At 40.5% G+C, this 22,672-nt stretch overlaps 1 long non-coding RNA gene across 2 annotated transcripts; it reads left to right on the forward strand.

Moving 5' to 3' along the window:
* The first annotated feature begins 206 nt into the window (after positions 1-206).
* LOC135244998 (uncharacterized) lies at positions 207-16,151 on the forward strand. 2 transcript variants are annotated; one of them, XR_010327117.1, is made up of 3 exons: positions 207-384; positions 4,211-4,327; positions 8,233-11,168. It is a non-coding gene; the product is annotated as an uncharacterized LOC135244998 (long non-coding RNA). The 2 variants fall into 2 exon arrangements; XR_010327116.1 differs by lacking the exon at positions 8,233-11,168 and adding an exon at positions 13,198-16,151 and having other exon boundaries at positions 213-384.
* Positions 16,152-22,672: the final 6,521 nt, after the last annotated feature.

Consider the following 22,672-nt stretch of genomic DNA (forward strand, 5'->3'; position numbering starts at 1 on the left):
AGACCACAGTAAAATGCTTTCAACAAGGATACACAAGTAGTTTAGCAATGATTTCACTTAAAATAATTGATTAGGCTAAATAAGAGTTGAAGTTGTGGAATCCTGAAATAGATTACCCCTAATAGGGAACCCCTGTGTTATAGGGCATGTGGAGCAGTAGATGTATTCAGTGGGTGTTCAATCTGAAAAGAGGATGCCAGTTTTGTTTTAGCTCAGCACTAAGACTCATTCTACTTATCAGGTCTTGATTGAAGGCCATGATAAGTTAATTATTTGAATCAGGTGTCTTAGTGCTTGGCTAAAACCAAAACCTGCAGCCACACCAGCCCTTTTCTGGTAAGACTGGACACCCCTGACACATTGCCTTTCAGAAACTGCACCAGGGTAAGTTGGAAAAATACTGTCCTGTGAGGACTAATGTCCACTCTTTCTGTTCACAGCTTTTATCCACAGTGCCCAAGTCTTAAAATAATGAGACATTCAGCCCCAGTTATTTTGTGTTAACATGAGGTACTGAAGCAGGACTCCCAGGAGCCAGCCAGAGCGATGCAATGGCCGTCCGAGGCAGCATCACCGGCTGCTGTGTGTGAATGCACACTTTGGTCTCCCCACATATCGTAATAACCCGCTGTGGGAATTGACGGTAGCTGCTTGATTTTGCATTCCGTGCGCTTTAAATAACTTTCATGGGGCAGTGCTTTACCAGGTGTTTACCGCTCACACACCGAGCACAAACACACATGGAGGAACGTTTGGATTTTCAGCATGAATAAAACATGACGAAAACAATATACTCGTCCAGCATCCTTAATTAGTGCCACGGGTGAGCCGGTTCCTTAAGAAACTAGGAAGTTAGAGCAGAGCGTGCAACAGACAGTACGACGACACGCGGTTGCACATTGCGTTGGATGTTTGTACGATCCAGCACCCGAGGGGTTAATGCAAAACTACTATACATGTGCAATTAAAGTGGAAACCACGGCGGTGTAGTTACTCTCACTGCGGGCGGCTCGGCCAGTAGGAGATCAGACGGGCCTCTCTCTCTCTTCACAAAGTGCGGCAGCGCATCCTTTATGAAAACCAGGGAAGTCTATAAAAATCAGCCTTTGGTCTCCCCACCGTCAGTTTACCACTAAAACATTTTTATAATCAGACTTTATTGTTCATTCCCTGCTTGTAGGAGATGCGCCCATGTTCATTCTTTAAAAGGGCAAATCAACCATAATTCAGTTTATACACTGCAGCGGCAGTTGAGAATGCCGGGATGAATATTCATTAGAATCCCTCAAGCTGCCACACACCATGATTCATTAGGCATATGTAAATATCACTCACTTTAATTGCCCCTAAACTGACTCAACATAATGTTGTCATTAGCAAATTATTACTTATTTGTGTAACTAATGGTACAGTATGCCGTGCATGTTAAATCCTCACATATATGATTGCAATTATAATCCCCTTTTCAGATGGCTGTTTCTGTGCTCTTGGTTTAACTTCCCTTGATTGATAGTGGGGAATGTGAGTGAGTGAGTGAGGGGGTACAGTTAGCGTTTTCCTCTCCACCAATTAAACAAACCGCAATGTTGATGGCTTGAGGGAGTAGCTGTCCTGCCCCTCTCCCTGGTTCCATGACTTTTACATGCAATCTATCCATTTTATTGGCGGTAATTATGTGTAAAAGAGTTAATAACTTGTGACAGAACCAAAGGGATAAGCTTTCTTACAAATTGCTCAAAGGGGACGTGTTCTTGGTATGGTTTAGAGCAATGTTTCATCATTCATTATTGTAATGAACTAGATAAATGCATTAAATTTGATTTGAGGTCACATAACGACATGCTGAATTACTCCACCAAGGAGCTTTCTGAAAGGTTAATTAAAACTCAAAAGTCTTGGATGAAGTTTTTCCACCCCAAAAAATAATTTCTTAAAACATGAGAGCAGTCAAAAAGATTATCTCTCCTTTTTTCATGATCGTTTCATAACTGAGAGCCTTCTTTCATACTCCCAGAGTCCCCCAAACCCAGCAGCGTGTGCTACAGACAAACAGCTTTGCACTACTGACTTCTGATCGGGATCATATTGCCTGTGTAAGACGCAAGAGTGAAATATCCAGCCTCTGTAAGAGACAGATGCACACAATGGTTATATCTGGATCTGGCTATAAGCAAAGGTGGTCTCCCTCTAGAACGACTCTGATATCTGCTAATTTAAATAAGGTGTGAGTACTGCTTGTGTCCTGATAGGTAAGCACTTCCCCTGTAGTGTGATTCACATAATCTGGTAATGCACTTGCCACTTAATTTCTAGGAATAAATATGGCTGAAATGGTAACCTTTTGTGTTTTTTTTTTTTTTTTTTTTGCTCTTATGTCCAGATTTCGGATAAAACTATTGACTTTATTTGCATTGTGTTCACCCTCGTGACTGGTCTTGAGCACTTTGGTGCAGGTTTCCCAGTCACACTGTCGTGTGTCAGAGACTACATGCACTGGCATTTGAGCCACAACATGTGTTCGAGAGTAACTGGCTACACCTGAGATTTTGGTCTGGTGACAGGATTGTGTTTTGCTTAAAGCTGACAACCTTAGCCAGAAAAATGAATAAATTATTATACATATTAACAAAATGCAAGGGAGTTTAATAAAAGATTGATTAATTGATAGCAGATCTGACAAATCCAACACTGCATTAGAGAGAATAATGCAGACTTGATTAAATCAGATTCATCAAACAGCACAAGAATGACTTATTAATTTAATGCAGTCCCTGCTTATTGTTTGAGGTCCATATGTAGCAATGTATCAATCAAAATCCCACGTATACATTTTCTGCCCTGGAATCTAGTTGCTTGAAGCCACTTGAGTCAGGAGAGGTGTTTAAATGAATGCAATGTAATGTGTGGTTGACTGAAATGGATAGTTGGCTGTCATTTTAGCTTTCAAAAGTCTTTGTAAAACCGCGTGAGCTCTGTGTTAAGTGAAGCCTCTTTCACTGGTGTTCTTGTTGATCATTTCTCTGAGATCAGACACTCAGCGCAGGCTGGCCCTACAGTTCTACTGTCATTAACCGTTAATTCTGCACCAGAACAAAAATGTGTGTAGCAGAGTGATTACGAAAGAGATCTGTTGGCTCTGAGTTACATATATGCCTGCATGGTTTCACTCTGATCAAACATTTTTTCTGTGGTGTAAGGTCAAATATTTTTGGTTTTAAATGGTGCAATACTGATTTCTTTAAAATAAGATCTGAATGTATTAAACGGGGAAAACCCCCAAAATGTGTCCATAGGATGCCTTAATATTTCCTTCCAGCCTTTATAATTATTGTAAAAAAAAAACAAAAAAACCCATTACGTGTTAGATGTGCGATACAAATTATATTAATCGGACATGTTTTTTTTGTTACACATGTCCAGTTTGTATATTTTGCGCTGACCTACAATTATTATTATTAGGTATGAATTATATTAGCTATTATACAACATATTGATAGATGAAAACTGTTAAAGTAAATATTAAAAATGAAAAAATAAGTGTACCTGTAATTCTATGCTGTAAACAGATGATCGCGAGTTTGTCTGCTATTCATGCAGGCCGGTTGCCTAACATTTCCATAAAATATTGCAATAGTATAATTATTTTGCCATTTCTTGTCACATTGTAACATATAACATTTAATAATATGTTGCTAACCTTTTCTAAAAATATCTGCTTGGCATTAATTGTATATAAAACAAATGGTGATTGAACGTAAATATGTATAATTAATCTTTCTGCATCGGTACCAGAAATGGACTCTTGTATGAAAGTATTTTTTGTAAGCAAAATATTTCAGTCATACAGGTAAATTTAAGAGAGTCATACATTTAATAGCAGCATAGTGATGCAAAATGGGGAGTTAACTAGAGGGAGGGGGTAGGGCGAATGGGAGGGGGGCTGGTCTTGCTGCAGTTTGCTTGGATACCTATACTTTGCTACTTCAAGAAGATTATGAACAATCCTTTTATGAAATAATAATTTCATGGTCCCATAAATGTTTTTGTTCATGCTATTGTTATGGAAACATTTTTTTAAACTCCACCCTCTGTGAAATGACATTTCTAGAATATGACAGAATTTCATGAAAACCGTAAGTCCTTTTGAAAAGGCATTGCACTGACTCCTGAAAATTTCTCCAACAATCTTATAATTTTTTGTGTCTTCCAGATTATAAGGATTGGAAGCTACCGAAGGTGCATGTCCCACGGCTGCTGGATACACAGATTAGCAAGGACACTAGCAGAATAAATCATATTGAATGACCAGACATATCTCATTAAACAGGTGAGGATTGGACACGCATGCAACATTTTACAGATGTCTCAAAGGTTTGGGATGTACTCATTTTAGTGATGTTCTCATAATAGGTACAAAAAGATGGCTGCATGTCACTCCTATGGATCCTCTTCAACAGATGACTAATAACATTAGTCTTTGATAAATATCAATAAAAATATTTGCTATATTATTCAATAAAATAGACTGGGACACGATAAACATGGTCATGAAGTAACCTGTATGAAACAAATGTGTCGTCATCAGAAAAACAGGCGTCAACACACCAAACTGAAAATGTATGAAAAGCTTTTGCGGTACGTTTTTGAAAGTTTTCCTGAACATAATTATCTCCTCTCCTTTGCATGTCCTCAAATGGATACTACTGCCGAGGGACACAATAATATTATTATTATTATTATTATTATTATTATTATTATTATTATTATTATTATTATTGTGTCCCTCAGCATTTAATATTCAATATTTATATATATCCCTATTTAATAATCAGGTTGTGTAAAATAAAGTAATTGGAAATATGATAATAGTAAGCGATACAATATTATTTATAGGTTGGCTAATATGCTGTCTAAATCCAGCCATTCAGTAAGGTCTGGAAGATGAGTCTTGCTGCAAGAACAACCCAGACAGCTGCACACAGTGTCCATTCAGTTTCAACTGAGAAACACTTCAGTTAGCCTACAGTATCCGTACTCTGATCTTTGGCTTAGCCTTCAAGAATTTGACATTCATATTTCACACCTGTTTCATGAGACAGGCTGAATTGTGCCTTCGGTGACCGTTGCACTTTTTTACACAGTATTTTATAGCTCGTGAGGTATATTAAGGCATGATAAGTTTATTGCACTATGTGGACATTTTTGTTTACCTGAGAACTTGTGAACTGTTAAGCGCAGGTTCCATTCAAAACTCAGTGCTGCACCATGTTCCTCCTGCATGGTGCGCCCCTTTAATTTAATAAAATGAGGTTAATTTTGCGTGGCATTAAAAATGTAGCTTAAATGCAGTCAAAAACGTTTTTAAACATGAATATATGAGATCCTTCCTGTTAGTGCATTAATGGCCACAGGATGTGAAATGCGCCTGCAGCAGCATGGTGAGGGGTGATTGGCAGCCTGGCCGCTCGCTGCTGTTCTTGTTCTGTTTGTCTGGTCCGCTAATGGAAAGTGTTGAGCAGGCCGGGCGTGTCGCGGAAAGCCGGGACTGACCTCGGCAGATTCCTCGCTGGTAATTGGGCCGCCGCCCTGTGATCTGGGGGGTAATACATTCAGGGGGACAACGGCGCGAGTGCGTTTGACGGCCTTGCAGCAGTTTTACAGGCCTTCAGACTGCCCCCCCCCCTTACACCACCCTCCCTAAATAACAAACCCGCCCAATTCCCCCGCCCAAGAGTCACAAACATGCAAATTTTTACAGCCCAGCAATTAAGCTGTTTGGAGATTTTATGGGGCCAGTTGTGCTTTGCACAACAATCCTGGGTAAAAAACAGGAGCGAGAGAGGGGGTGGGGGTGGGGGGGGGGGGTAGGAGAGCGAGAGGGAACGAGGGAACGGGCTAATAAACTAATGTGATGGATGAGCCTCTATCCCCAATGGGTTCAACACCATGTAAATTGGCCCAGACAATGCATTATGGATAAGGCGGTTGAGATTATTGCTTGTTAATGTGTCCCCCACCCCCCTCCCTCCCCCCCCCCCAGCGCGGGGCCCTCTGCTTGTGTGCCGGCGGTAGCATGGTCCCCTCATTGTGAGGGCCGCGCGGGTCTTTGGGTGCAGATGGGGAGGGAGAGCGTTTCCGTGGCGCCCGTGAGAGAAAGCGAGCGAGCGAGCAAGAGAGAGAGAGCTAGGCGAGCTGTCAGCGGGGGACAGAGCTGTGGTCATATGGTCATATGCTCCAGTCCCCTCTCCGTCTGTCAGCAGCCCGCAGTGGGGTCTCGCCTTATGTCAGTCGGGGGGGGGGGGGGGGGTGGTTGGGGGGTGTTTATATGAGGCAGTGAGGCCCGGGGGGGTGGTGGGCGGTGGAGCAGAATTTAGTCAGCTCGCATGGAGGGGTGGGGGTGTGTATCTGGTGATCCTGAATTCTGCTTCAGTTTTGGGGCAGGTTTGGTCGGAGTTGGAATCGGGGGTAGATTAAGCTGATCCCAGATCAGGAGGCTAGAGATAAAAATCACTACTTGTTTACCAGGCAAACTGACAGATTCCTCCCTGAAACAGTCTTGTTTCTGTATGCCTAACAATCCATCTCAAGAGGACAAGGACCTCAAAACAGATTGCTGCCAAAAACATGCTGCATCACTTCCAAATAACTGTTTCTCAACTGTTCACTAGAATGAAAGTTTTCTTGTTTTCTGTCAAGTACTACAGTTGTACGCAGTGTTGCGAAAAACGTTTGAAGCGTCAATTAGAAACAGGAAAAATGCTGTTTATACTCAGATTTAAGTAATTCTCCCTGCCATGAAACATATGAACAAAATCATGCACAGAATTCAGGTGCAATGCAGCATATACTTCATACTGTTATTAATATATTTGCTCCATAATATTCCAGTATTAATCTAACAACTGGTCTGAGAATGGTCTTGGGGTGAGATGTTCAATGGCCTGAATACTGCTTTTGGACGTTCCCGTAGGCCTACTTTCTCATAAATAATTGTAGAGCAACTTTCAAGAAACGGAGGATGGCCTGCAAGATGTCTGCAGGAAGCCATGCTTCAGCCAAGCCTGCATTCAGCAAGCAAACACGGCATATGGCAAATGCCTTTCTCTCTCATCAGTGGGAGGCTGCCGTTTAAAGAGATGCTTTAGCTGTCTCCTTCTGCCTCGTTAAGAGTTTATTTACACAATAGTTTAAATACCTGTTGTGTGAGCTTGACACCTCCGGTTAGTGTTGGTTTGATTGTGTTGATTTGCAGGATTTCATGCACCATATGCTACTAAAGCCAGACCCCTTCAATTACCCCGAAGCGCGATGCTCAGGCAGGGCTTAATAGCGGCATCATTTTGTCTTGTTTATCTAACTCAACTGTTAATGTAATTTATCGCGCAGATAAAGAAACCGCGCCGCTCTGCTTCCACTGCCGCGCGCGAAGGAGGCAGGCAGCGGATATGCTAATGAGGACGTCCGCCTAACTTTTCCGCTGTAAAACAAATAATTTGCATTCGACAGAGCACATAATAAAGGAGTAATTAGCATTTTCAGTACATCTCGGAAAACTTTAAAAAATGCATGTTGTGCTGGTAGCTTTTTAAATCTCGCCCGCAAATACCCTTCGTACCATTTAACTACTCAGTCCTGAGATTAGTTTCTGCAGTTTCACCAGCGCAGAGCTGGCACTGTGTTCCTGGACATGGCCAGTGAGGCTTGCAGCTCAAAGCCCAATGGTCATGCAGCTGATTTCAGTGGCCAGATTCTCACTCATTTTAGGCAGGTATACTTGCTTCTGCTGATTAGTCTCCATGTGGATTGTGTTGTGTAAAGTACAGTCTTACTGCACAGGAGATGCATGTTTTAGAGACCTCTCTTTGGATATGGTGGCTTCCCCTGACCTCATATACCACCACTTGCTTTGCATTATATGAGTTAATTTATTTTCTCCTTCAATTCAGTCCCCAGTGCATCAAGCAGACTGCTAGAGATTCATATGGATGGTCTGTTCATCAGGAGAAATAAGCATTTAGTATCATTTAGGATGGAAAATTTACTACCATAAGTACCCAGTCCCACATGGTCTGCGATTTTTCAAATTATTTCAAGCCATCCTTTCAGCTGTTTATACTAAGACAAATGTGGTTATTCTGGCCAAGCGCTGGATTTATTTCTTGCTATTGGTCCTGCTTCATCTTACTCTATTCTCTGTGTGTTTTGTATTTTTTTCACAAACAATGGACTAAGGACTGAACTGAACCCAATGCCTATCGGTTGCTGTTGATGTAGAAGTATGTACTTCCAGCCCTCAAGATGCACATTATGGGCTCCCTACACATCATTCACATGCATGATCAGTTCATGGGCGTCCACTGAATCTTCAGGACTTTGCACTGGGAATTTTCCAGTAAGGTGGATCTTATATTTTATACTTCCCTGTTGCTCGATGTAGGAACGGCTCTAGAGTTAGGCTACTCTTTTCGTGCCAAGCGGAAAAAACATCACCAGAATGTTGTGTGCGAGCAAGCGTGGCAGACCGGTGAGTTTTGTAATGACCGGGTCGCTAATCCAGCTGATCCACGGCATCTGCCTAATTCCAGCGGCGGCTGTTTGTCAGAGAGGACACGTAACCAGCTCTGACTGACGGCGACAGACTGCCATTGATGAGCCAGCAGATTCCCTGTAAGACTGAGAGACAAAGCAAGCCATGCAGATGGCCCTGTGAAGAACGCCATTCAAATCCAACGCTCTTATTTACACACTTTTATTTTCAGTCATTCACTGCACAATCCAGACAGAAGTGGCTTCTATTGGACTGTGAACAACAGGAAATGAATTTCAGTTAAATTGTTAAAGCTCTTGGATCCTGTGCGTTCTGCATATTTTTTTGAACATCAGAAACGGCTCAAAGTGAGGGCAGTGCATTTTCATAGGCGCTGGTGTTGTTGCATCTCCGTTTCTTTTCTGCTTATTTGTTCAGTCCAGTAAATACTGTAGTGCTCCATGTTCTGGTTATTGTGGAGAGTAAATATATGTATGTTTCAAAGTTTTCTTTAAATTCTGCTGTTCCTAGCAGTGCCTAAAAGGCTGAATTAGCTCCAAGATAGTTTATGAATATTAAACCATTATGGTAGAGCATGTGCCTGTGTCTGTGTGTGTGTGTGCATGCATGTGTGTGTGTGTGTGTGTGTGCATGTATATGCATGTGTTTGTGTGTGTATATATGTACATGTGTGTATGTACTTGCATGTGTGTGTGTTTGTATTTGTGTGTGTGCGTGTATAAACATGTGTCTGTTTTGTGTGTGTATGTACGCGTGTGTGTGTGTGTGCGCATGTGCATGTGCTTGCAAGTGTGTGTGTGCGCGCGCACGTGTATGTGTTTGTATTTGTGTGTGTGTTTATATTTGTATGTGTGCGCGCACACGTGTGTGCGTGCGTGTGTGTATGTGCTTGCGCTCGTGTGTGTGTTTGTATTTGTGTATGTGTGTGTGTGTGTGCACGAGTATATGTGTGTGTGTGCGTGCGTGTGTGTACAGACGAGGCGTGCTGTCCGTGCCACTCTCACCCCATTAGTATGCTAATGAGGCTTGTGTGACAGGTGGCCTTACAACCAACACAATTAACTTTCCCCATTAGCTGATGCTCTGACAAAACAGATGCAGGGCTGAGACTAGCACAAAACCACAGGCCCTGAGCGCGGAGCGCACGCCACTCCCTGTCCATCCACTGGGCGGAGCGACACCGCTCCCTCTGAACCCGCTGAATTACCCTCCTTCCAAATACGCACAGAGGCAAAACAATCCTCCCTTTCACCCTTTTCTCCAGCAGTCTGGAATTCTGGGACACGGATAGTGTTTACCAACTGCACTCTGGTCTGCCAGCTACCTTGCGTTCCTCTGCCCCCCAACCCCCCCCCCCCCCCCCACCCCCCTCCTCCAAGGGACCCATTTATATATGCTAATGATTCATTTCTTTGAAACATTTCCCTGTTTCAAAAGGGACGATTTTACTTTGACAAGAGCTGGCGACAAATGATCAGGCTGATGTCTCAAACTGCCGCCATCCCTCTTACAGGGCCATTATTCATCTGTGTGCCTCGTTCAAACGACACAGGGCCATGAATGAATTGGCAAGGACTGTTTAGCTTTCTTTTGTTATTTATTCGTGCGTGTATTTATTTATTTTATTTATGGATGCCATCTGAAAAAAGGAACAGGGGTGTATCACCAACAAGACTTTTTTCAGACTGCTGGAAAAAAAACTTCTCTCTCAGAACAGATCAGAGAAACAGGTACAGCAATGAGAATGTTAATAAATTTTAATTAAAAAAAACCATGGCCAAACCCTAATAAAGATTATATATGTATAACGAAAGCTTCTATAGTAATGTAATATTTAGAGCAATATGAAACCAGCATAATATATGGTAATACTAAATAGTGAATGTTTCATATACTGACAATACTGGGTGGTGTACTGTATATATCATAATGCTACATAACCCCAATGATAATGCCTAATATTTGCCTACATATCTATACACTGTATATACACTCAAACACATGCATGTATGCAGGTGCGCTTACACATATGTGATTATTTATGTATATAGTGCCCTCCAAAAGTATGGAAATGTATTATTTCTGCTATGTATTGTAGGCATATGGATTTGAGATCAAAATATGAATATGACTGAAGTATAGACAATAAAACTTTATTACATGGTATTAACATGCATAAATTCTTTACTACTTTACCGAAACGGCTGTATTTGTGTTGAAATCCCACCATTTTCAGCTGTTCAAAATTAAGTTAATGGATGAAATAAGGAAATCTAAGTAATAAAGTCTAATATTTGGTCCATGATCCACTGATATCACCAAATGTTTATCTTTTTTTTTTTTGTAAATGCCTTTCCAGACCTTTACTTTCAGTTGATCTTTGTTTCAGAGGTTTCTGTCTTCAGTCTTCTCTTCAGCAAGTGAAGTTCTTGTTTGTTTGGATTTAAATCAGGTGACTGACGTGACCAGTCCTAAACTTTATATTTTGAGCAGAAAGAACAAATTTTCCCTCTTCTGTTACCATACTTTTGGAGGACACGACAAGTTTCCACTTTCATCACTGTAACAAAGTTTAACAACCTGCCCAATTTCATCTTTAAAATTGTGAGGATAAACCGAATTTTCCACATTTGTGGCTTGAATATCAGGGATTGCGGCTTATCGCAGAGGTGACTGTCAGAAGATGTTCTGTCAGTCATATAGTAATATTGATGGCGCAGCTTTGTCTACTTGCTGCAGTCGTTAAGTAAAACCCGCCATGGACCCCTGTACACTTTGATTCCCCACTTTTTGTCAAATGATGTCTGCTTTTTAATCGTGGCCTATGCAGATGCCCCGGGCAGGGAGCTGTGCTGTCAACAGGAGCAGCTAGGCTCTTCATATTCCAGTGTGTGCGGGTTAACACTCGCTACTGTCTGGCAGGGCCTTCAGCTAATTGGATAAGTATTAGTTTAACTTGGTCCCCACCCCCAGCCCCATGAGCTAATGGCTGTACCTGACAGGCTAATGGCCCTTGACGAGGGGGTGTTAATGAGGGGTCCTGGCCCTGTGGGGGGGCTCGGTCGTCCCAGGGGGGCTGGCAGCAAGCCGTAAGGTGTGAGAGAGAGATGGGCTTCCTCTCCTGTGAGGGTTTATTGCTTGTAATGACTACATGATGCTGCTCATAGTCCACTGGCTGCCCAGTGTCAAGGTTACTGTGATTGACAGGGAAGAGCAGCCTCAACACCGCCCCCCCCCCCCCCCAAAAAAAAGCTAACACACACAGACATGCATTCGCACACACCCACATACATTATTGCTTGAATGTACTTAGTAGTGTAACAGAAGCGCACTCACTTGCACGCACACACACACACGTCCTGAAGTGTAGGGGTGGGGGGTACAGGGTTGGGGTTCCATGGAAAACTTTGGCTGCAGATGTAGTTTCACAGACAGCTATTTTCCAGTAACACAGCTGTGCAGCAGTGTGTCTAGAGAATTCCCATTTCCCTGGCTGAATGCTTAACGGATTTGGATTGGTTCAGCTACTGTTAGAATCCGAATCTGGAATAGTCATATCATCACCAGCTGTGTGATTGAGATATTTAATATACTGATATTTGTTAAGATATTTGTATGTAGATGCAAATGAATGTAAAAGCAAACTTGTAGAAGCATGAGTATTACCTTAAATTAATCCACATTTATTTGAAAAATATTGTACAGGTAACTCTAGAGAATTAATCCATCCATCCATTATCTTACCTGCTTATTCCTGGTCTGGGTTGTGGAGGGGCTGGAGCCTAACCCAGCAAGCAGGCTCCAGGGTGAGAGGCAGGAATACACCCTGTACTGGTTGCCAATCCCTTGCAGGGTCCATGCACCATTCACTCACACTCATACCTATGGGCAATTATGACTCTAATTAGCCTAATTGCATGTCTTTGGACTGTGGGAGGAAACTCCACACAGAAAGGCCCCGGCCGGGATTTGAACACACAACCTTCTTGCTGTGAGGTGACCTTGCTACCCACTGTATAACCATGCTGCCCCAAGCATTCATTTATATGTAAAATTTCTAAGATATGTTTGAACAGCAGCTCCCCAGGGCTGGAATTGAAAACTGTACTGTACACTGTACCCAGTAAAACTACTTCTCAATCCACAACTCAGATGACTGATGTTGCCATGGCAGTGCAGTCACAGTGCTGCTCTCCCTTCCACTGGAGTCAGCCGATCAGCCTGTCCTCTTCCAGTGTTAAATACCTGATTTGGAAAGATAATCTGAGTTTGCCAGAGGAGATAAAGCTGTCTGAGTCTCAACTACTGTGACATGGATTGCCAGAGAGAGAGAGGACGCCCATTCCTTTTCAACACCAATGAAGCGGCTTTGATACCGTGCTCCATTGTGAGGATAAAGGGTGTTTTGGGTGCTGAAACATCTGCATTTTACCTCCCACTCAGCCGATATGGTTAATGTGTAATTAATGAAACAACCTCCGTTAGATCCATTCGCACAATGACGACTGGGCGTCCCACCAGCCACGCAACTGCTATAGAAAAGCCGTCCCTCTAGTCGGTATATGTAACTGTGTGTGCGCACAATGCAGACCCCCCCTCCCCTCCTCAGTTTATCTGTCCAGCTTACATCTTAATCCCCTCTCCCTCAGCCCTCCTCTGAGATCCCTCATCCAAGCCTTCATTTTCTGGTCACCTGAGTCCATTGGAAGGGGCCGAACCAGACATGAAGTAACACACAAAGCGCAATGGAGGCTGCCAGGCTGAACAGAGCCTGAAACAGAGCCTGAAAGGGGGCAGAAGGAGATGAACAATTGTCCGGCCTGAATGGGCCAGTTAAAAAACAAGGCGGGGAGAGGCTGTTGCTCCAACAGTGCCTCAGCCAGGGAGTGGGGAGTGTGGAGCCATGTCCCTCAGAGGAGAACCCCCCCCCCCCCCCACAACTCAGATCAGGCAGACGGGTGGAGCAGGCTTTGTCACGTCTCTCTAAGAGACACCTCCAAAATTATAAATAAATCCTATAGCAAACGCATGTACAGAGTTGGACACTGTTATTTCTATATTTACTGTATGACTTAATTTTTCATCAGAACAAGGAATAATGACATCAGAAAGGACCATTGTTAAAGGCTTCAGAATACACAATCAGAATTTCATTGAATGATTGTGGCTCATTCCCATAGCAAAGTATCACCTCAGTTTAATACAGGACTGGCGGCCTTTTGATGGCCAGTATTCCCGTCCACTAGATCACCTTCCTTTGAACTGAAATGAAGTTAATGTGGCACTGTATTGGAATCTTTCGGAAATGTTTTCAATCGATAAAAAAATTTAAAATTAGCTCAAAAGTCCTCTAATACATTCCCTTGCAGGCTCATTTGTAGATAATTTAATTAGACCAGTTTGTCCGCATCCAGATACACTTCTGACCATTCTGTTCAAAAGTCTTTACCACAAAGTGTTTGGAGAACTCTTCCATAAAATTATCAGAACATCTTTTAGTGTGCTAATTGGCATAAGTCTGATTAAAAAGTAAGCAAGAGCCTTTGAAAATGAAACTGCAACTGATGCTTCAGAGAGCTTAACAAAGTGAAGTTGTTTCTGAACCTCTGCATGCAAAACGGAACATGAAGGTAGATATCTGGCACTGAAATGTTAATTTCTCTTGTTTTGCCTAATTAATGTGAATGTTTCCTTAGAACAAAAAAATCCCTCAAAATATTAATTAGAACCTAAACATTCATGGTAGTTCCTCCTTGTGAACTGCTTAATTAGTGAGCTTTTATCATTTCATCATAATGTTAATTCGGTATTTCTAATTTGAATGTTTGTTTATTGGTAAGATAACACAAAATTTAATTGCACAGTAATATTGGCATTTAGTTTACAGCAGGGTGCAAATTCCTTTTGGTGTGAATAAAATAACTTTAAAAATCTTATCTTATCTTATTTTGGACTTATCTTTTCCAAAATAATATCAGTTACGTTTTCATTTTCTGTTGTAGTTTTATTTTTCACATAATGTACAAAAATATAGCCTCTTATTTGCATCTTTAAACACCTTTTTAATGAATTATAACTGAGCATATATCAATGTAAGGTGTGTATGTATGTGTGTATACATGGATATGTTTATTGGCAATATATGTAGTTTCTGTTTGACTGAGTATAGTATTGTACATTTACTGTGGATTTGTAACAAAAAATGTGATTCTGTGAGTTGCTGTAGAATATTCTTAGCTGCTGTAGTAGTAATACTCTGACCTGCTGTTGAAACCTCTGACTGCTGTAGAATACTCTGACTGGCGGAATGCTATGACTATTGTGTAATTCTCTCAGCTGCTGTAGAATAGGCTGAGAAGCTGTAGAATATGCCACGCTGCTGTAGAATACTCTGGCCTGCTGTTCTGTTGAAAACTTTAAGGCCTCGTACACACTAGCAGTTTAAGTTTCAAAACATTTCAGAAATGTTTAAGTTGAGAGGTTTTTGTTATCTTAACCTGTTCATGCACATTACTCAAATGCATTAGGTGGTGTTCGAATGTGCTCCACGCAGTACATTTCCTTGGCGGTGAATTTAATCTTTTGTGTTACTTAGTAACCATAACATCATTTACAGTTTAATAAAATGAACAACATGGATCGACTTGTGGATTTCCAAGTGTTTGTGATATATCTCTTCCTCCATCCAAGTTGAACTGCCATCGACGACCATAATATATACAGATGGGTGACAAATTAAAGACCAGTACCCATGGGTTTTGCACCATTGAACTCTCAAATGTGCATTTGACTTAGTAATGAGGGGTTTATGCACTGCGTCCCTACTATAATATCCCTCTCTATGCAGTTGTAGATGGACTGTTCTTGCTGACACAGTCTGGTCATGTTCTGCATTGACATTCTCAGGCACCTGAGGAAGAGTTGCTCCAATGTGTTTTTCCTTACGTTGCATGTATAAGCATCACGGTCGTCGAATGTGCGCTTTCGACCACAATTTCCGACCCTGTTTACTGATTGCCTTTTCCATAGATCTAAATGCAGATGTCACTTTATTCACTGTTCCTATTGAAACACTAGCCAGTTGAGCAGTCTTTGTGACTGAAGCTCAAGCCATCCGTGCCCCGATAAAGAACCCAAAGTAATATAGTTATATAGATATTATATAGATATTCTCCTCTGGCCATCTTGATCCAAAATCGAGGTCAACTGGGCCTGCTCAGCATTTTTGTGTGACATAGGGCACGATAGGATCCACTAATTTATTTTTCCTTTAATTTGACACTCTGTAGTTTTTTGAAATATTTTCGACCCTACCTCCAAGGGGTTTAAATAAAAATGTTTTTGAAACCAGTGTGAACTTGATTCAGTTTTTAGGAGAAGTTTGCGAAACAGGTTTTAGTGTTAGTGTGTATGAGGCCTATGCTGCTGTGGAATAGTCTGACCTGCATGAGTAAGTCCCACAGTCTTGGCATACGATTGGCTCTCCTCTGCCCACACTCCCTGCATGCGTGGCTTGTGGCTGCTGTTGAATACTCTGAACTGCTGTAGAATATGTTGAGCTGCTGTAGAATTCTTTGACCTACCGTATATTACTCTGTACTGCTGTAGAATACCACGAGTGCAGTAGAATTACTTTGAGCTGCTTCAGAGTATTCTAAGCTGCTGTAGAATATTTTGTGAATACTCTTTTTTTTTTTTAGTTATTATGCTTAGAAGCATTATTTTCTTAATGCTTTTTAGTTGTATTAATTCTATGATAATCAGTTTTTTTATTTTTGTGGAGTAACAACAACAAAGACAGACACACATACCTGGGAAGAATAAATGTATATGTTATAGTTTAAACTATGGGTTTACAACTCCATTCATGTAGTGCTGGTCTATGTGCTGGTTTTTATGGTGTGGTGTAGTCCATAGGGCTGCTGGCAGTCAACCTATCTACAGCCTGTGATTCCTCACAATGGCACTTACTGTACTGTGACCCCCATCACTGTTTGCTCTCCCGTCTGAATGAAGTTAAAAGGAAAGAAGGAACAAAAGAAAACAACAAAAACTAAAAAAAATTTTTTTAAAATTTGTACAGTTTTGTGAGTTTAAATATCACCAAAATGACCTAACTCTGTCTGTGAAGTAAAAAATCTAATGTTTTATTATTTGTTAATTTAATATCAAAAACTGTGGGCTGATTCTGGCCACTGCATAAGTTTTCAAATGTACCCTTAAATTTAACTGAATTTAACTGTATTTTTAAATCAGTCTATAGTCATCAGAATACTTTTCGTGATAAAGATGATTTGATTTCACTTTTTTAGTATAAAATTAACATAAAATTCTTATTCTGACATTTTGACTTGGGCTACATTTCCAAAAAAACTATAATGGGATGCATTGAAATAAAGTTAATAATATAATAATAATAATAATAATAATAATAATAAATTATTTTTATTTATTATATAGCTATAATAGATATGAATAATACAGATATTATATTATGATCTATGATGTGGAGTGTAAAGTTTATATTAGGCTTTCTCCTATCTCCATATCAGCCTTTAGTTACAAGATCTGGACCACACTGACTCATAGAGCATTCTGCAAGCAGTGGATCACTTCCATATCAACAAGTGTAATCCAGGCCTGCCTGGTGTTCCCGATTGTGCTGGAGCACATGTTAAGGCACTCAAGCACAGTGGACTGGTGTTGAGCTGTTTAGTTCCATTCAGAGATGACTGAGGTTTCAGGAGACCAGCCCAACTGACAGGGAAACACCCATTAGCCCAAAGCTTCCGTTAGTAACTAAAATGAATATATTTTGAAAGTAATCTGTTCATATCCGTTTATATATATATATATATATATATATAAATATGCACACACATTACTGGTTTCATTTACAGCTGTGCATTATAAACTAAGGTTCAATAATCTGTAACCATGAGAAACATCTATATCGTTAAAAGCATTTTGTGATGAGTTTAACCCATCTACACTCCACGCATAAATTTTTCAGCACTTTTTGAAATACACATTATTCCTGTCACACTGTCTCTATATTTTGGTTTATAGTCTTACCACAGAAGGATTTCTGTTATAAAGAAAACGTAAGCTTCTTTCAATACCGACCATATTTCTTTTTATTTTATTTGATGGAATTGGCAGTGAGACTCTGGTGTTCATGGGGAGGACAGTTAGTGTTTGGATCATGAAAAGGCTGGAGGCTTTAGAACTGAATGTGATGCAGTGGGAGCTACCTGCTGGGACTGTTCACAGAATAAAGCCAAGTAAATAAAAAAAGACTCAATTTAGGGGCAAATGTGGCGATGCAGAATTGGGTGGGTGTTGGGGGGGGGGGGGTGAAATGCGCCGGTGGTTTGGGGAGTTTGTTGCGACTGGCGGGAGGGTGGAGAAGTGTTGGGGAACAGGAGGCCCATCCTACTGGGTGGGTTTCCTGCCCCTAACAGTTGAGTAGGTGAGAGGACCCCCTTCTTCAAAACCCCCAGAGCCACCCCCACAGCCAATGGGACAATAAAGCTCTCTCCTTACATCTCCCCTCCCTCTCCCCTTCTCACATACTGAGACATTTTTCCACATTGCCTGGATTAGGAACACTTTCACTTAGATCTATGTGTGTTGCCCCTACAGACAAAGAAACACTTGGAGACAGGATTAGTAGGATTAAAAGGGATTCACATATGTCCAGTTCAAGCAATTGGTATTCAAAGCTTTACACTTTCAAATGCCACCAAGAGAGAGCAAAGAAGCTGAGAGCTTTTCTTAGCATTGCTGCACCTTATGAGGAAAGGTTCCTTTTTTAACCCAAACAATGGAATTGTGGGTATACTTCTCCTCTTTCTGTGAGGTTTTTATTGCTGTGGAATATGAGATGCATTTCGTGATGGCTTCTAATGGATGGATGATGCATCATGGATCCTTTTATGTCATTCTCTTACACACTTATTTTATGTTTCTTTTTAGCAACTTTTTTTAGATTTTAAAATAGTTTTTATTACTAACAATGATATTCACCAAAAGCATCATAACAATGCTAGTGAATATAGTTTGTTGTTTTCAGGTCCATAAACCTTTTCTTATCTATTTTCAGCTTCTAGGGTCATCTCCAAGTTATTTAAATAAACACTGTAATGACCACTGGTGTAATGAACTGTAATAAGCACTGTAATGAACATCTCTTTTGGTAGCTAAAATAATGAGGAGGAAGATGATTTGTTCAAGAAACAATATCGCATGTCTAAATGTCTTAAGAGTGAAGGAGATCTGAAAAATCAGAGGATTCTATATCTAAGACCTAAAAAGCAGTTTAAAAAGTAAAGTTGTTCAGTTTATGTGAAGTTTATCTGTAAATGAGTAAAAGAACAATATGTACGACAAACTACCATGTATTTTACCCCGTCATGCTCTGAAGAAGAAGAATTATGCCTCTGATTAATTTACTGTTTACCGGAGTGCATAGATTTTTAGGCCATGCCTGTGCTTTCTGCTCTCTTGCTTCCAATCTTTACAGCATATGAGGGCGACACAGTGGTGCAGTGAGTAGCACTGTTGCCTCACAGCAAGAAGGTCCTGGGTTTGAATATCTGTGTGAAGTTAGCATGTTCTCCCCATGTCCGCGTGGGTTATGTCGGAGTACTTCATGTTCGGTTTCCTCCCGCAGTCCAAAGACATGCAGGTAGGCTAATTGGAGACTCTAAATTGCCCATGGGTGTGTGAGTGAATGGTGAGTGAACGCTGTGTGTGCCCTGCGATAGATTGGCGGCCTGTTCAGGGTGTATTCCTGCCTCTTGCCCAATGCGTGCTGGGATAGGCTCCTGCACCTCCCTCCAGCACCCCCCGCAACCCTGCCCAGGATAAGTGGGTATAGATAATGGATGGATATAATGATGAACACAAAAATGCCATTTATTAATAGGTCTAAATTATTTTCTAGACTAAAATTAAGAGCTGTAAACATTTGTTAGAGCATTACATTTTATTTAAAAAAGATTTCAAACTTAGTGGCCACTAGGGCAAGCTACAATGTGTATCATTTAGCAATAGTTTCCTAATAATACTGCAACCATAGCCTGTTGGGCTATGCATGCAAAGGGTTTGCATCCAAACTTGTGTAGCCTATAGCAACAGAACAACAGTACGTCTGTGTAAATGAAACGTGACGAATAATGAATACAGTTATTTTAAAAAAGGGAGAGTGGTCACTTAATTTGGCTGCAGCTTGCAGGTAATGGAAAACTGTCAATCTTTTCCAAGCATTCTAAACCTACTTTTTACCAGGAAGTCATGCTGAGATTACGTGACATTAAGCCAAGGTTGGCAAAGGTGATATAGGTGATCTGATGGAAATACAGAGGAAAAGCATGTGTAAGCAGATATGAAAACATAAAAACGTTATACAAAAAGAAGGGTAAATATCTGGGTATGAAAAATAAAAACTTCAGTTAGACAGAAGACTTTGTGCTGCACAGGAGGGAGTAGACAAGCTATCTACATGGACTGCTTCATCTGTTTCTGCAATGCATGCAGTGTTTTTGTGTGCAATCCATTAGCCAGGCTGTTTGCTAGTCTCTTCCCACAAACATTGCTACATGCTATCTTTGTCTCATGCTTTAGCTTAATGTCAAATAAAGCATTCCAAATTCAGAGTAAGCCAACCAATGCACTCCCCATCTGTATAGTATGCATATACTGCATATTTTATTCTGTGATTCTCCAAATGCCTTGGAAATATCTCAGAAGAGCATGGCTCATAGTCATATACCATCATATTATAATATAATAATAGTGCTGATCTCACCAAAAACATTCAAATTTCTAAATGAGAAATCGGCTGGTTTTCATAAATGTAAGATTCTGTTTAAAAAAATTGCAGTTGAGAGAAAAATAACTGTTTAAAACATGGCAGCCAGGAGCCAGTCTGCTCTGAGAAATCATTTTGTAGTTTATATTTTCTATTTGACACAGAACTTGGTATAAATAATGTATATAATTACTTCTTTAAAATGATCAAATTTTTTTCTGTAACAGAATTTTCCTAAGTAGCATAGCTGATGTGAAATCAGAGAGTTTGTACATTATCCACAGTGAACCTCCAAACACAAACAAAAATATCGGAGAGCCATAGGATCTGCTGGTTTTGGTTTTCACCTTAAAATGAGTAACCAACTCAGTCCTAAGAATCCAGGTGAGGCAAGTTAATTGACACAGTTAAATACTGAGTAGCAAAGAAACCAGCAGAACCTGTAGCTCTCCAAAGACCTTTGTTTAAGCCATCAGTATTCTTGACTTACAGTGAGCTTCATAATGTTTTTTTTTTTTTGTACATCTTTTTTTTCTTGATTTGGCAATGTACACAATTTTCATGTAGTTAAACTGCACATTCTCAGCTTGCATTAAAGGCTAATTATATACATTTTGGTTTCACCATGCAGAAATTACAGCACTTAACATAGTTCCCCCTATTTCATGGCACCATAATGATTGGGACAAATGGCTTCACAGATGTTTCTGATTAGTCAGGTGTGTTCCATTGCTTGCCCAGCATATGTATAAGAGAGCTTACAATATCTAGTCTTGATTCCAGGCATTTGATTGCCTTTGGAGTCTGTTATTGCTGTTTGTCAACACAAGGACCAGAGTTGTGACAATGAAAGTTAATATGGACAAAGCGGTTATGTGGCTGAGAAATAAGAAGAGTCAGAGACATAGTCCAAACTTTAGGTTGAACACAACTATTTGTTTGGAACACCATTAAGAAAGACAGAACTGGTGAGCTCAGTAATCGCAAAGGGCCTTTTAGGCTAAGGAAAACCTCTACATTTTGAGAAAATAATTCTTACCTTAATGAAAACAAACCCCCAAACACCTGTCTGACTGATCAGAAACACTCTTCAAGAGGCAGGTATGGATGTATCAGTGACTACTGTCCACAGAAGACTGCACGAACACAGTGCAGTACAGAGGCTACACAAACAAGATGCAAACCATTGTTTAGCCGCAAACACAGGATGGTTAGGCTACACTTTGCTTAGAAGTTAATAAAAGTTCTGCTTGAATTCTGGGAAAAGGTCTTGTGGACAGATGAGAGCAAGATGGACTTGTATCACAAGTGATCACAAGAGCTACAGTAAGTGTAGAGGCCAAGAGGAACTGCCCAAGATCCAAAGCACCCTACCCTGACGTCTGTGAAACATGGTGGTGGGGGTGTTATGAATTAGGCTTGTATTGCTAATGCAAGTACTGGCTCACTTGACTTCATTGATGATGTAACTACTGATAGCAGCAGCAGAATTAATTCTGAAGTGTACAGAAGCATCTTATTTGCTCAAGTTCAAGCAAATGCCTCCAAGCCCATTGGACTGCGCTTTATCCTAATGCAAGACAATGATATCAAATGTACTGCCGAAGCAACAAAGGAGTTTTTAGAAGCTAAAAACTGGAAAATTATTGACAGGTCAAGTCATTTACCCGATCGGTATCCAATTGAACGCTAGTTTCATATGCTGAAGAGAAAACTTAAGACAACTGTCCCCCAAAACAAGCAGGAGCTGAAGATGGCGCAGAAGATGCTCAGCGGCTCAGGATGGCTATTGGTCACAGGATACAAAGGATATGTGACAAAGTAGCCTACTAAACATGACTACTTTCATTTATATAACATATGTACACCCCAAACATTGCGATACCCTGAAATGAGGGGCTATATATAAAAAGTGCTGTCATTTCTTCATGGTGAAACCAAATGTATAAAAATAAAAGCTGAGAATGTGCACTTTAACAACATGTGAATTGTTTGATTACAAATCTGAAATTGTGGAGTACAGAGCTAAATCAAGAAAAATATGTCTTTGTCCCCAACATTATGACCTCATTGTATATCACCTTTATAAATCCCAGTTTTTTTTATTTTCATGTTTATAACTTAAATTAATATATGAGTGTGAGTGAGTTGGCTTTTTAGATTGATACTGCTGCTGTCTATAGACTCCAGACTACAGAGTCTTATTTCAGCTTGTGCTCCATTATTACTTTTCACAACCAGATGTATTAGTTGTTTATTTTATAATTCTAATCATTATGTAAGTATGGTTTGCAAGGACAACCTTTTTA

The sequence above is a fragment of the Anguilla rostrata genome, chromosome 18, assembly GCF_018555375.3.
Source record: "Anguilla rostrata isolate EN2019 chromosome 18, ASM1855537v3, whole genome shotgun sequence".
In the NCBI taxonomy this organism is placed as follows: Eukaryota; Metazoa; Chordata; class Actinopteri; order Anguilliformes; family Anguillidae; genus Anguilla; species Anguilla rostrata.